Source organism: Carya illinoinensis, chromosome 15 (genome assembly GCF_018687715.1).
Source record: "Carya illinoinensis cultivar Pawnee chromosome 15, C.illinoinensisPawnee_v1, whole genome shotgun sequence".
NCBI lineage: Eukaryota > Viridiplantae > Streptophyta > Magnoliopsida > Fagales > Juglandaceae > Carya > Carya illinoinensis.
Window position 1 is genome coordinate 26,987,973 of NC_056766.1, and position 12,847 is coordinate 27,000,819.

The 12,847-nt window shown below is 36.4% G+C and overlaps 1 pseudogene; it reads right to left on the reverse strand.

Annotated features, from left to right (window-relative positions):
• Positions 1-524: 524 nt before the first annotated feature.
• Positions 525-10,991, reverse strand: LOC122296765 (annotated as a pseudogene).
• Positions 10,992-12,847: the final 1,856 nt, after the last annotated feature.

Genomic DNA, 12,847 nt, shown 5'->3' on the forward strand with positions numbered 1-12,847 from the left:
ATCATTTACAATAGTGTCTCTCTTCTAGTTTTCTTCATATTTTGGGCTAGAATCTTCTGGCTTTCATTAAAAGGTATTGATGTAATAGTAGACCCTAATTTTTTTCAAAAGGTTTGAGCGACATTTGCGTACTCCATGATTGTATCTAGTATTACTCTTTTTAGTAGTTTTAAAGTGTAAACTGTCAGCTTTTGGAAGTTTGAGTATGTTAATTGTAATATGTTTGTATTGATGGTTTGGAGTGCAAAATATGAGGCTCCTGGTAGTTTACAAGTACAAAATTCACTTTTCTCTAAATTTAAGGGACATACAAGCTGCTTGTCAAAAGACAATCTTACATTTGAAATGTAACTCAAGTAATAAAATGGCAATGTTATTGTCTTGCTAGAATTTTCTACCATCAACACATAGTCAAATATTGTTGGCAACAAACTTCTTTATATATATATAAGGTACTATTTTCCCCCTTAAAAAGCAAAGAAAAGAAAAGAAATGTAAGAGTGTGAAGCTTAGGGAAAAATTAGCTACTTGGGTTCAACTCTTTGTGAGACTGTGTATGCACCACTATGATCAAAGGTATCAATGTCACTAACATCCTTTTTGGGGCAAGGATCATTGTAAGGATGCTTAGAAGCACCCGTCGAAGCTCCAAAGTCAGTTGTAGTTGTGTTTGTAGCCACCCCATTGTTTTGTAATATAGTTTCAAGTGCTTTTACTACTTCACTCATTGTTGGACAGTCTTCATTGAAATCTTCAATGCATTGCATGGTAATTTCCAAGAATTGCCCAAGCCCTATAAGATTTATTGTGTCTGTAATGGATGAATCAATCATATCCCGCAAGCCATAGTGCTTTTCATCATCCTTGTTCATCATCATTCTTACTTGGTGGACGATGGACTTTCTCTTCTCAATTGGTCGCTTGGCTGTTAGTAGTTCAAGCATAAACACTCCAAAGCTGTAAACATCACTCTTCTTTGTTAATTGTTGAGTCTGATAATATTCAGGATCTAGATAACCCTGCAAGTAGAAGGCATCTCCTAAATATTAAAATCAAGAGAGGATTCCAATGAATGTAGAATCTAAAGTGTATTACGCAGACGTTTTTAGATTTATGGTAGGATTGGGAGGATTTGCATGTATTTTGAATTTTACAGTACCATACATAAACAAGAAATGAAATAATAAAAATGTACTTTGATATAAGTTAATCTACCAATTTGGTTGTCTCAACTTCCTCAAAGATACTCTCTCTCTCTCTCTCTCTCTCTCTCTCTCTCTCTCTCTCTCTCTCTCTCTCTCTCTCTCTCTCTCTCTCTCTCTCTCTCTCTCTCTCTCTCTCTCTCTCAGAGATCAAGACCTTGCAAATCTATTAACAATAATCATTATGCAGAAGTTAAATCTTTGACTATCCTAAAAGTACTTGGTTCAATTGTGACAACACATTCACTACCAGTAAGTTAACTTTGGTAAATGAACTTGAAAGGATCTTGTGAAGAATTAATAAAATAGCATAAATCCTTGAGTATCATGTTGATGCAAAAAATCTTTTCCGTTTGGCTTTATTTTAAATTCAAAAAAAAAAAAAGTTACTATTTCTCACAATGTATCAAATTGAAGACCTGAATAATATGTAACACTTAAGCCCTAGAATCACAAAGGGAAATCTCCCACTGGACAGGAAACTTGCACAATTGCTTATTTTAAAGGAAAGCCCTAAAAGGTTTCATTTCTTGGCATACTAAGAAATCCTAGTGATAATAGGTACCCTAGCCCTACAAGGAATTAAACCCAACCATGCTAGGAAGAAAACAAGAACAACCATATAAACCCCCCCGAGCCCATTGTCAACATCATAAGTCCAATTAGAAACATTTTAATCTTGCAAGAATATAAAAATACTGGGTTAAGCCCAATTAAAGGGCTGCCAACCCAGTAGAAGCCTAGCTCTTGCTCCTAACACCCTTGCCAAGTTGTCCCTTTAACGTTAGAACTTCTAATTCCCCCTAGGAAATCAAAGAAATCTCAACTCATGCTTGCCCAATCCCATAATGCTAGGAAGCCATGGAGTCCTAGAAGCCTTAGGACTTGCAGTTGCCTAATTTCTCCAATAGCTTAGGAATCCAATTTCAACAAAATAAAACTTCAAAAAATAATGATGCTAGGAATTCCTAGCTAAACTAGGACTCCAAGTCCTAGTAGGCATCAATGAAACCTAGGAATCACAATCTCTATAAACAGGAGGTTGCATGCAACCCTTTCAAATTCATCCAACCACAAGGGTTTTCTAGAAACTCATCTCCTAACTCTCAAAAAGTGTCGTCAATCTAATAAGAGAAGAGGAAATTATTCACCAACAAATGCTCATTGTCATTCACTATAAAACAAATCATATAATGGGATTACCATAATAATAATGATGATAACAACAAAAATGATGCTAATAATAGTAAAATCTAAAAGAAAATATATGGTGGAAGAAGGCATGGCTTTCACTTAAGTAGTTGGGCAGACTCTGCTGTCTCATGGATAAGCTTGTCCATTACCCAACGGCCTTAAACCAGCTTATTTTCCATACACTCATATCTAGACTCATTTAAAACGGTTTTAACATTGTGAAATCTTTTAAAAGTGGCTCATGTGTAGTTTTTTAAGAGTAGCAGCATTCTCTACCCTTGGGAGGTCAGGAGATGCTACACATATAATAGCATGTATAACAACACTTACCATTGTGCCTTTGACTTGAGTTGAAACGTGGCATGTCAAAGCATCTGATACTAGCTTAGACAAATTAAAATCTGCAACCTTTGCAGTCAAATTTTCATCCAACGGAATATTTGTGGACTTAACATCTCTATGGATGATAGCAGGGTTAGCAAGCTCATGCAGGTAAGCTAATCTTTGGCTGAACCAAGAGCAACGTGGAGTCTTCTCTTCCAATCAAGATAAATACCAGATTTTCCTACAATTCATATTTAGAAAAATAATGCCCTATATATATTAGACATTTGCAAAAAGGTAATTAATTGATATGAATGTACGTACCTGATAAGCTATCTCTAATTGTTCCATTAGGCATAAATTCATAGACTAGTATCTGCTCTCCTTGTTCGAAACAAAAACCCACAAGACCAACAAGATTCTTGTGATGAACTCGGGAAAGTAATTCAATTTTAGTCTTCAACTCAAGTGCACCCTGCATTGATCCTTGTTGAGCTCTTTTGATGGCAACAATTTGTCCATCAGAAAAACTCCCCCTGTAAACCTAGAGAGAACATAAAAACATCATCATCAACAAACAGTTCTTGGAAGTGAATTTTTGCAAAAGTTGGACTCATGAATATTGAGACATTTACCTGGCCATACCCTCTAGAACCTATCACATTTCTCTCAGCAAAATTATTGGTTCACTTTTGGAGTTCATTATAAGAGAACAATCTTGAACCTTTTAACTGTGGTACACCAGTGCTATCATTGCCACTTGATATCCAAGTAGCTAGGATATGGAGAAATGGTTAGATATTTAGCCTTGAATTTGATCTATAACAATCAATTACAATAAAAATTTATTTTTCGTATAAATTACCAAATAGTTCACTTGTTCGAATGGTTTCTTCTGCACGTTTTTTTTGTCGAACGACATCCCTACTCCCAGGAGCCCCAAAACCAAAATGGCTCAGCAAAATGCTATCCCAACTATCACACTAGACCTGTTGAGAACTCGTTTCAAGAACCTAGATTATATTAAAATCTAGACCCGTTGAAAAACCCGTCTCAAGAACCCGAATTACAAAAGAGGAACGCTACAAAGGTTGTGATTTACCTTTGATAAGTTCAAACGTTCAATCAAAAACAAGAGGAAATAAACTCAACTCACAATGAATAAAATTTATCAATTTCAATAATGTCTTACCTCCTCAAATGAGGCTACAATTGGTTAAAATAAACAATCCTCCAAAACTCTAGGTGAGTCGCGTGTACTGTAGCGTGAACAGTGCTACGCTACAGTAACTTCTAAAACCCTAGTTCACATAAAATAATAACTTTCCAAATAAGCCCTTGGTCAAAATACATGTCCTTCCCAAAAATCCTAGTTCATTAGAAATAAGACATATGTGTGTGAGCTGACATCCTCAAACCCACTTATTCTAAACTAATAAAATAAGCTCTTTTAATGAAATAAATAAGTCCAAGGCCTTCAATAACAATAGGCCCAAGTCGTGTCTTCCATAGTTTGGATCAAGTGGATCAAAACTGGTTCTGACTCTTGCTAGCATCATCCCAATTGGATTGCACCAATCCTTGCATTGCTTCTTTGATCTTCGTGACTCTTAATCTTGTAATTGATCCTTAAGACTTGGTCCGCCTTGGGGCCCATCATTCCCCCTCTCCTCAAAAGGATTCGACCTCGAATCTCCACCTGGATCAAAGGGAAAAAGATCAGTAACATTAAAAATAGCAAACACATGATACATACCTAGAAGATCCACTAGATATGAAATATCATTAATTTTATCAATAATTTGAAAATGTCCATCCAATCTACTTCTGTCATCCACAAACAAAAGTATCAGAGTTAAATGAGTAAGTGGATTAAAATCATAATCAACTTCGAAAGGAGAATATGAAGTAGTAGTATGCAATGTCCTATTATATGAAAACTCTTTAAATGGCAAACAATCCTCCCAAGTTTTTAAATTCTTATGAAGAACAGTGCATAAGAGCTGAGTATTAGAAACAATACTCCTAGGTACACCATGAAGTCGCACTATCCCCCTGAAAAATAAGTTAGCTATGTTTGTGGTATCATCAATTTTATGACATGAAATGAAATGTGACATTTTGCTAAATCTATCAACAACCACAAAAATAGAATCTCTACCCCTTTTAGTCGTAGGTAGCCCCAAAACAGAGTCCATAGATATGCCTACCAATGGTTTACTAGGAACGGGTAAGGGTGTATACAACCAATGTGGCAAAACCTTAGATTTGGCCTTCCTACATGTAATGCACATGCCACAAATGAGATTGACGTCTCTTTTCATCTTAGGCCAAAAGAAATATTCATCCAACAATTCAATGAATGGCAAATGATACTCTCACAAACGTTCATGAGACACATCTAAAGTTTTATTTGTACCAAAATGACCATTCCAATTATATGCAAACTCAATGAATGGTAAGTAGTACTCCCACCAATGGTCATCCAACACATCTAAAATCCTCTTTATATCAAAATTTCCCAACAGACCACATCCATGCACAAACAACTCACGCATACGACTAGTAGGCACACAAAGTCTTTTCTCTCTAAATAAGTACCAATCTAGTCTATATAAATGAGAAAACGATACACACTAGCCAAGCCATCATCATTAACAAACAAGTTCTTATCATATTCAAGTCTCAATAACTTTGCATCCAAAATGAAGACAAGGACATACCTTCTTGATAATGCATCAAACACAAGATTTTTCTTACCATGTGTGTATTTGATTTCATGAGGAAAAGTCTTAATACATTCATCCCACTTAGCATGCATTCTAGTCAACAACTTACCTTATCCCTTCAAGTGTATCAAGGACTCATGTTCTTGAAAGAGAGGTCGGTTGGTAATTGTCGCACCCGGCACAAAGTCAATGTAATGCTTTATCTCTCTAATAGGTGGCAATCCACTAAACACACCAGTAGGAATCATGATCTTATATCCCTGCAACAAAGAAACAACAATACTAGACAAATGTACGTCAAGTTCGTTAGTATTAAAATTTGTCTTAGTATAAAAACTCACTTCTCTCTTTATTTTTCTCTCACTTTTTTCACTCTCACTTTTCTTTTCACTCTCATTTTTCTTTTTGCACTCTTTTTTTCAACATCTTTTATTGAACTCTCAGCCTCACAATTGTTTTTCAAATCACACTCTCTTTTTCTTGAGGTTTCATTATTTCTTTCTTCCTCAATCTCAGTCTCACTCTTTCTTTTTTCCTCAACCTCACTTTTACTCTCTTTTTTTATCAATCTCACTTTCTCCCTTTCTTTTTTGATCAACCTCACTTTTCAACTTTAGTTGATCCTTATAGACCTGTGTTGGAGTTAAAGGAGCAATTTTGATTATTTTTCCATCCTTTTCATAACTATACATGTTTCTAAATCCATCATAGATCACTCTCCTATCACACTGTCATGGCCTCCCCAACCAAATATGGCCATCATGCATAGGCACAACATCACAAAGTACCTCATCCTTGTACCTCCCAATTGAAAAAGAAACTAGCACTTACTTATTTACCCTAACCTCCCCACAATCATTCAACCACTGTAACTTGTATGGTCTAGGGTGTTTCAAAGTGGGTAAATTCAATTTCTTAATTAAAGTTGTGCTAGCCACATTAGTACAACTTCCCCATCAATGATCATACTACATACCTTGTTGTTGATGTGACATCTAGTATGAAAAATGTTCTCTCTTTGCTGCTCTATATCATCCATCTTAAATTCTGTATTGGGAGCATGCTTAACAACAAGAGACTCGCCATACTCTTCATTCTTAATATCGTACCTATTCTCAATACTAGGGTCACGTCTCCTCCTATCTCTCTCACTTTGCAAATTTCTAATTAATGCACCTTGTTGTTCCGTCTTATCCCTCACTTCCCCCAACTTCAAATTTTGCCTTTCAAACTTTTGTTGCATGGACTGCAACACAAAGAATGAGTTGTCTGCCACCCCCTTCGGTGTTGAGTTACTATTATGAGACATAGTACACGCTGCACAAAAAAGAATGTTAGTGAAAAAAAGACCTCACACACTCCCTTATGTGTTTACACTCGAATAATGGCACTCCACTCTTGTATCACTCTTAATTGGCTTTTTCTCAAAATGATCTCACACTCTCTTGCCTTTTACCTCAAGAGTTTTCCCACTCAAGTTCTTTAAGAACTAATTGAACTCAATCAAAATAGTACAACCTTGTTTTATCCGAACTAGTAATTAGGTCCTGGAAACAAGAACAAGAGAAACACAGAAGGAATAAAATGACAAGGGAATCAAGGAAGTTATTGGAATGGAAGGGTAACACTATAAGACAAGATACCAACTAGAAAAATGTATTCAACCCATTTAAAGATAAGGCTCAATCAATGCCAAATCACTCAATTTCATATGGCAAAATATTTCAAACAACTATACCCAAAATCATTTTCTTTCTCTTCTTTTTTTTTTTTTTAATTTTTTTAATTTTTTTTTTAAATTTTCTTTTGCTTTCTTTTCTCTTCTTTTCCTTTCTTTTCTTTTCTCAAAAATTCAACCACAAACAGAAATATTCAATTGTGATAATCAAACAATTGAATTCAAACACATAAAAATTGACAAGAAAATATAAGGGAATGAATGAAACCCTAGAAATTTCAAACCTTAGATGGTGCAAATTTTGGTAGCCCTCAAATAAGGAATTTAGCCACCCTACGATGATGAACACGAAACCCAAATGATAAATGAATTTGGCAGCCTTAGGGAAAAACGAATTTCTGCACCTTTATTTTTTATTTTTGGAAACCCTAGAACAATGAAGCCCTAGAATTAACGATACAATAAATAAAAGATAGAATCAAACCTGATTGGAAACCTGACTCTGATACCAAATTATATGAACCCCAATCGACTCGCTTTGAGACCCAACAATAATATTGAAAAACCAACCCAAGAAAGCCAAAATCAAGTTTATGGATGGAGAATCTAGACTCGTTGAGAACTCGTTTCAAGAATCTAAATTATATTAAAATTTAGACCCGTAGAAGAACCCGTCTCAAGAACCTGGATTACAAAGGAGGAACGCTACAAAGGTTGCGATTTACCTTTGATAAGTTCAAACGTTCAATCAAGAACAAGAGGACATAAACTCAACTCACAATAAATAAAATTCATCAATTTCAATAATGTCTTACCTCTTCAAATGAGGCTACAATTGGTTTAAATAAACAATCCTCCAAAACCCTAAGTGAACTGCGGGTACTATAGTGTGAACAATGCCGCGCTACAGTAACTTCTAAAACCCTAGTTCACATAAAATAATAACTTTCCAAATAAGCCCTTGGCCAAAATACATTGCCTTCCCAAAAACCCTAGTTCATTAGAAATAAGACATATGTGTGTGGGCTGACATCCTCAAGCCCACTTATTCTAAACTAATAAAATAAGCTCTTTTAATGAAATAAATAAGTCCAAGGCCTTCAATAACAATAAGCCTAAGTTGTATCTTCCATAGCTTGGATCAAGTGGATCAAAACTGGTTCTGACTCTTGCTAGCTTCATCCCAATTGGATTGCACCAATCCTTGCATTGCTTTTTTGATCTTCGTGGCTCTTAATCTTGTAATTGATCCTTAAGACTTGGTCCACCTTGGGGCCCATCAGGACACTTCCTGTTAGAGCATTTCTGTCAAGCCGACTATTACAAATTGGAATAGTTTTAATTCTCATGAACAGTACAAAAGAGTGGACGTATGGAAAATTAAGGTTAGTTGAATAACACCAATGTGTCATTAAATTAGGTTGTATTTTACTCACAGAACCTCAAGACTTTGTACAAGCCCTAATGTTGGTGGGATACTTCCAGAAAGTTAATTTCCATCAAATAATTTGTCTTTGAACAAAGCATTTAGAAGTAGAAGAATTGAAAGCATGCATGAAAATAAACTAATAGTTGGTATCAACTTACATGTGTATCAATTTCATATTAGATCTGAATAGTTTGGCTAGAATGGGACCTGAAAGCTTGTTCTTATTGAAATGGCTGCAAGTTTAAATACATCACATTATTCTTCTTTTATAGATGCAATAATTAATGTTGTGTATCCTTAAACATATTCAAATTCTTTCATTTATCTTAATAATAGATTGAGCCAAAGGCGTATTGGAAAAAAAAAAAGAATAAAACTCACAAGTGTTTAACCTTCAAAAGAAGGTCCAAGCCTGGGGCCATGGTGGTTGATATTGGGAGAGGTCCTGTCAACATATTATCCGCGATGTCTAGCCAGTAGAGCTTGGAGAGTTTACCTAAAGATGGAGGTATCTTTCCAGTTAAGTTGTTTGAAGTGAGAGTCCTGCAAGGGGGAGAGTATTGAATAAAGTATAAAAGTATTATTTATTATGTACTCTCGAAATATATATGGAAATGCGCTACTCATTTTGTCATAGAATGCTATACCAATTAATCAATATTAAGGCCTACGTAAAAATTATAATTATATGGCATATTGTTATAAAATTGAGTATCACATCATTCTTGGAGATAGAGAAAAATTACTAGCATTGTGATTCATGTAGTGATCTTATAAGCATTGAAAGATCTTACAAGAAGAGATCTGAAAGATTTCCCAATTCATCTGGAATATCACCACTGAAGCTGCAACTAGCTAGGATTCTGAAACATGAAAGTAGACAAAAATGTGTATATATATATGTTTCTCACTATTATAGGAGTACAAGTTACATGTAGGGTTTGATGGATGGGAAATAGGAAATTATACCTTGCTTATTGGATCTTACAGGATATTTAGCTTTTTCAAATCCCCTAGCCATGGAGAGAGGGAACCTGTGAGCCTACGGTTAAATGATAGGTCCCTGAAATTTAATAATGTTAGTAGCACTCCAAGGCACATCGCACATGCCCAACAAGCCATGCATTAAGATTAATGAAGCGCCTCAACAAATTAGTGGAGTAGCAAATTCTATTTATATATGCTTTATCTACAAATTATGTATATTATTACAAATGTTAATAAGAGAAAAAGAAAAATATGAAGAATAGAAAAAAAATAATATTATATACAGTCACTTTTGCATATTCTTTGTATATTCTATTATTGTGATCGGCTGCATCAATTTTTTTTTTTTTTTTTTTGCTATTAACTCATAATTTTGGGTATGCAGTTATTTCAATTTATTTGAGAAGAGGAAAAAAAATTATTTGATAAGAGAAAGGAATTAGGGCTAAAGACTTTCTAGTATTAAATTGGGCCTTGCAATATTAATAATAATAATAAAAAATTATATTTTATGTTTTTCTGGAATTAGAACTATAATGAATCGGCCTATGTAGCAAGTGGTTTGTCAACAAACCAATTTTACAAGTAGCAAAATTATTTTTTATTAAGAATGTGCATGTGTTTTCATTTAAAGAAAAAAGAAAGAATAATACTTACAGTGATGTCAATTCAGTGAGTTCCCCAGTGTCACCTTCTTTTTTTTTTTTTTGAAGGCAGAAACAAGCCTTTAGAACTTTTCATTTCAATGAACTAGAAATACACATAGGGTATTCCTCCATAGTGATGATACAATCTGAAATGGAAAGAGCATTCTTTGCAAGAATGTGAGCTACAACATTACCATCTCTCCTAACATGAGAGACTTCCCACCTTGCAAACTTTACAAGTCCTAACTTAGCTTCGAAAAGGAACATGCTGGAACTGCACCACACCTCTTGGTCCCTCTGCAAAGCTTGTATGGCTTGGACTGAGTCACCTTCCAGCACCACCTTTGACAGTCCCAGGTCCCTTGCAAACTGAACAGCCTTTAGAGCCCCATATGATTCGGCCAGAAAAGGATCTGTGATTAGAGATTTCCTTTGCCTCAGTGTTGCTACAACCATGCCTTGACAGTCCCTTACTACCACTCCCACCCCAACAAAACCCTTTACTTTGTTCACAGCCCCATCCCAATTTACTTTAAACCAACCCTGAGGTGGTGGCCTCCACTCAGTTTTAGAAGAAGTTGTCCTTCCATGCATGTGGACCTGCTGACTTGCCCTTCCTTGTTCCTCCTGGTCCCATTGAATTCTCTCTTTCACTTCCCTGATGATCTTGTATGGCGGACAGAACTCTTGGTTGAAGATGAATGCATTCCTTCTTAGCCATAACTTCCTTGCCACTACTGTGAACTCCTCGAGCTCCTCTTCAGTGAGAAATTGGAAAAGCCTTTCTAGGAGTTGCAACATGGGGGTGTGGGACAGTGTGCATTTTTGTAATCTCTTTGAGCATTGGCCCCATACATCTCTGGCAGCTTCACACGACCACAAAGCATGTGTTGAGTTCTCTTCCTCTCTTTGACATATAAGGCACAAAGGATTTGGGACAATTTTCTTTTTGGAAAGATTGTATTGAGTTGGAAGAGTTTCTTTACATGCACGCTAGAGGAACATTCTCTCACTAGGGGTGACTTTAAGTTTCCATATTCCTCTCCAAATTTCACTAGCACTAGTGCTTGATGATGCTTGACCCTTGACAGCCACCTCCCCAGCCTTTTCCAGGTGGTAAGCACTTCGAACTGAGAAGGAACCCCCTCTTGATCCATTCCATACCAGCTTATCTTCTGTTCTGAGGGAGCTTATAGGTATCCTAAGAATCAAGTTAGCTTCCTCCTGGTCAAAAACTTCCCTAAGTAGCTCAAATTTCCAGCACTTATTGTGTGGGTCAATGAGTTCAGATACACTTGCATTTGCTTCAAGGATCTTCTGGTTGCTCGTGGCCTTGGTGGGTGTGCTCCTAAGAATCCATTTATCTGTCCACACTTGAGTCTTTTCTCCTGTGCCAATTCTCCAATAGGCCTCTTTTTCAACCACATGCCTAGCAGCAATTAAGCTTCTCCATACATAGGATGGTTTTGATCCAATCTTGGCTAGAAGAAATGAGGATTTAGGGAAGTATTTGGCTTTTATCACCTTTGCTGCCAGAGAGTTAGGGTCCTGGAGAATTCTCCAACATTGCTTTGAAAGTAAGGCTTTGTTGAAGATTTCCAAGTCTCTAAAACCCAACCCTCCATCCCTCTTCGACTGCCCCATCTTCTTCCATGAAAGCCAGTGTATTTTGTTTCCTTTTTCTTGGTGACCCCACCAGAAATTTGCCATTGCACTGTTGATAACTTGTAGGAGACTTAATGACAATTTGAACACACTCATTGTGTAGGTTGGCAGTGCTTGCACAACAGCTTTCAGGTATATTTCTTTCCCTGCCAAGGAGAGGGGTCTAGTAAACTTGCTGTTCAGCTTCTGCTTTATGTTGTCTAGGATTGCCTTGAAGGTCTTAACCTTGTGTCTCCCAACAACTGAGGGAAGGCCCAAATACCTTTCATAAGGCATTGTTGTTCTGACCCCTGCAATTGATGTGATGTAATCCTGAGTAGCTCTTGCTGTGTTTTTGCTGAAAATTATGGATGTTTTCTCAATATTCAACCTTTGCCCCGAAGCCATTTCATAGCATTTCAAAAGATTTATCAATTTGGCCCATTCTTCAGCTCTTGCCTTGCTAAAAACAAGGCTATCATCCGCAAAGAAGAGGTGGGAAACCTTCAGTTGACCTCTGGCTACTGGTATACCATGTATATACTGTTCTCCTCAGCTTTGGTTATTAAATTACTTAAAGCCTCTGCACACATGATAAAAAGGTAGGGTGACAGAGGGTCACCTTGCCTTATACCTCGAGTTGGAGAGAATTGTGGTTGAGCTGTTCCATTCACTAGAAGAGAATACTTGACTGTCTCTACACACTTCATCACCATTTCCACCCATTTTCTGCAAAAACCCATCTTGTAGAGGATTGCTCTTAGGAAACCCCACTCAACTCGATCATAAGCCTTGCTCATATCGAGTTTGAGTGCCATATAGCCCTCTTTTCCTGCCATTCTACACTTCATAGTATGTAGTGCCTCAAATGCCACTACTATATTATCAGATATTAATCTAGAAGGTATGAATGCTGATTGAGATGGTGAAATAATACACGGCAGGATCCTCTTTAATCTATTTGCAATCATCTTAGATATAATCTTATAAATTACATTGCACAATGAGATAGG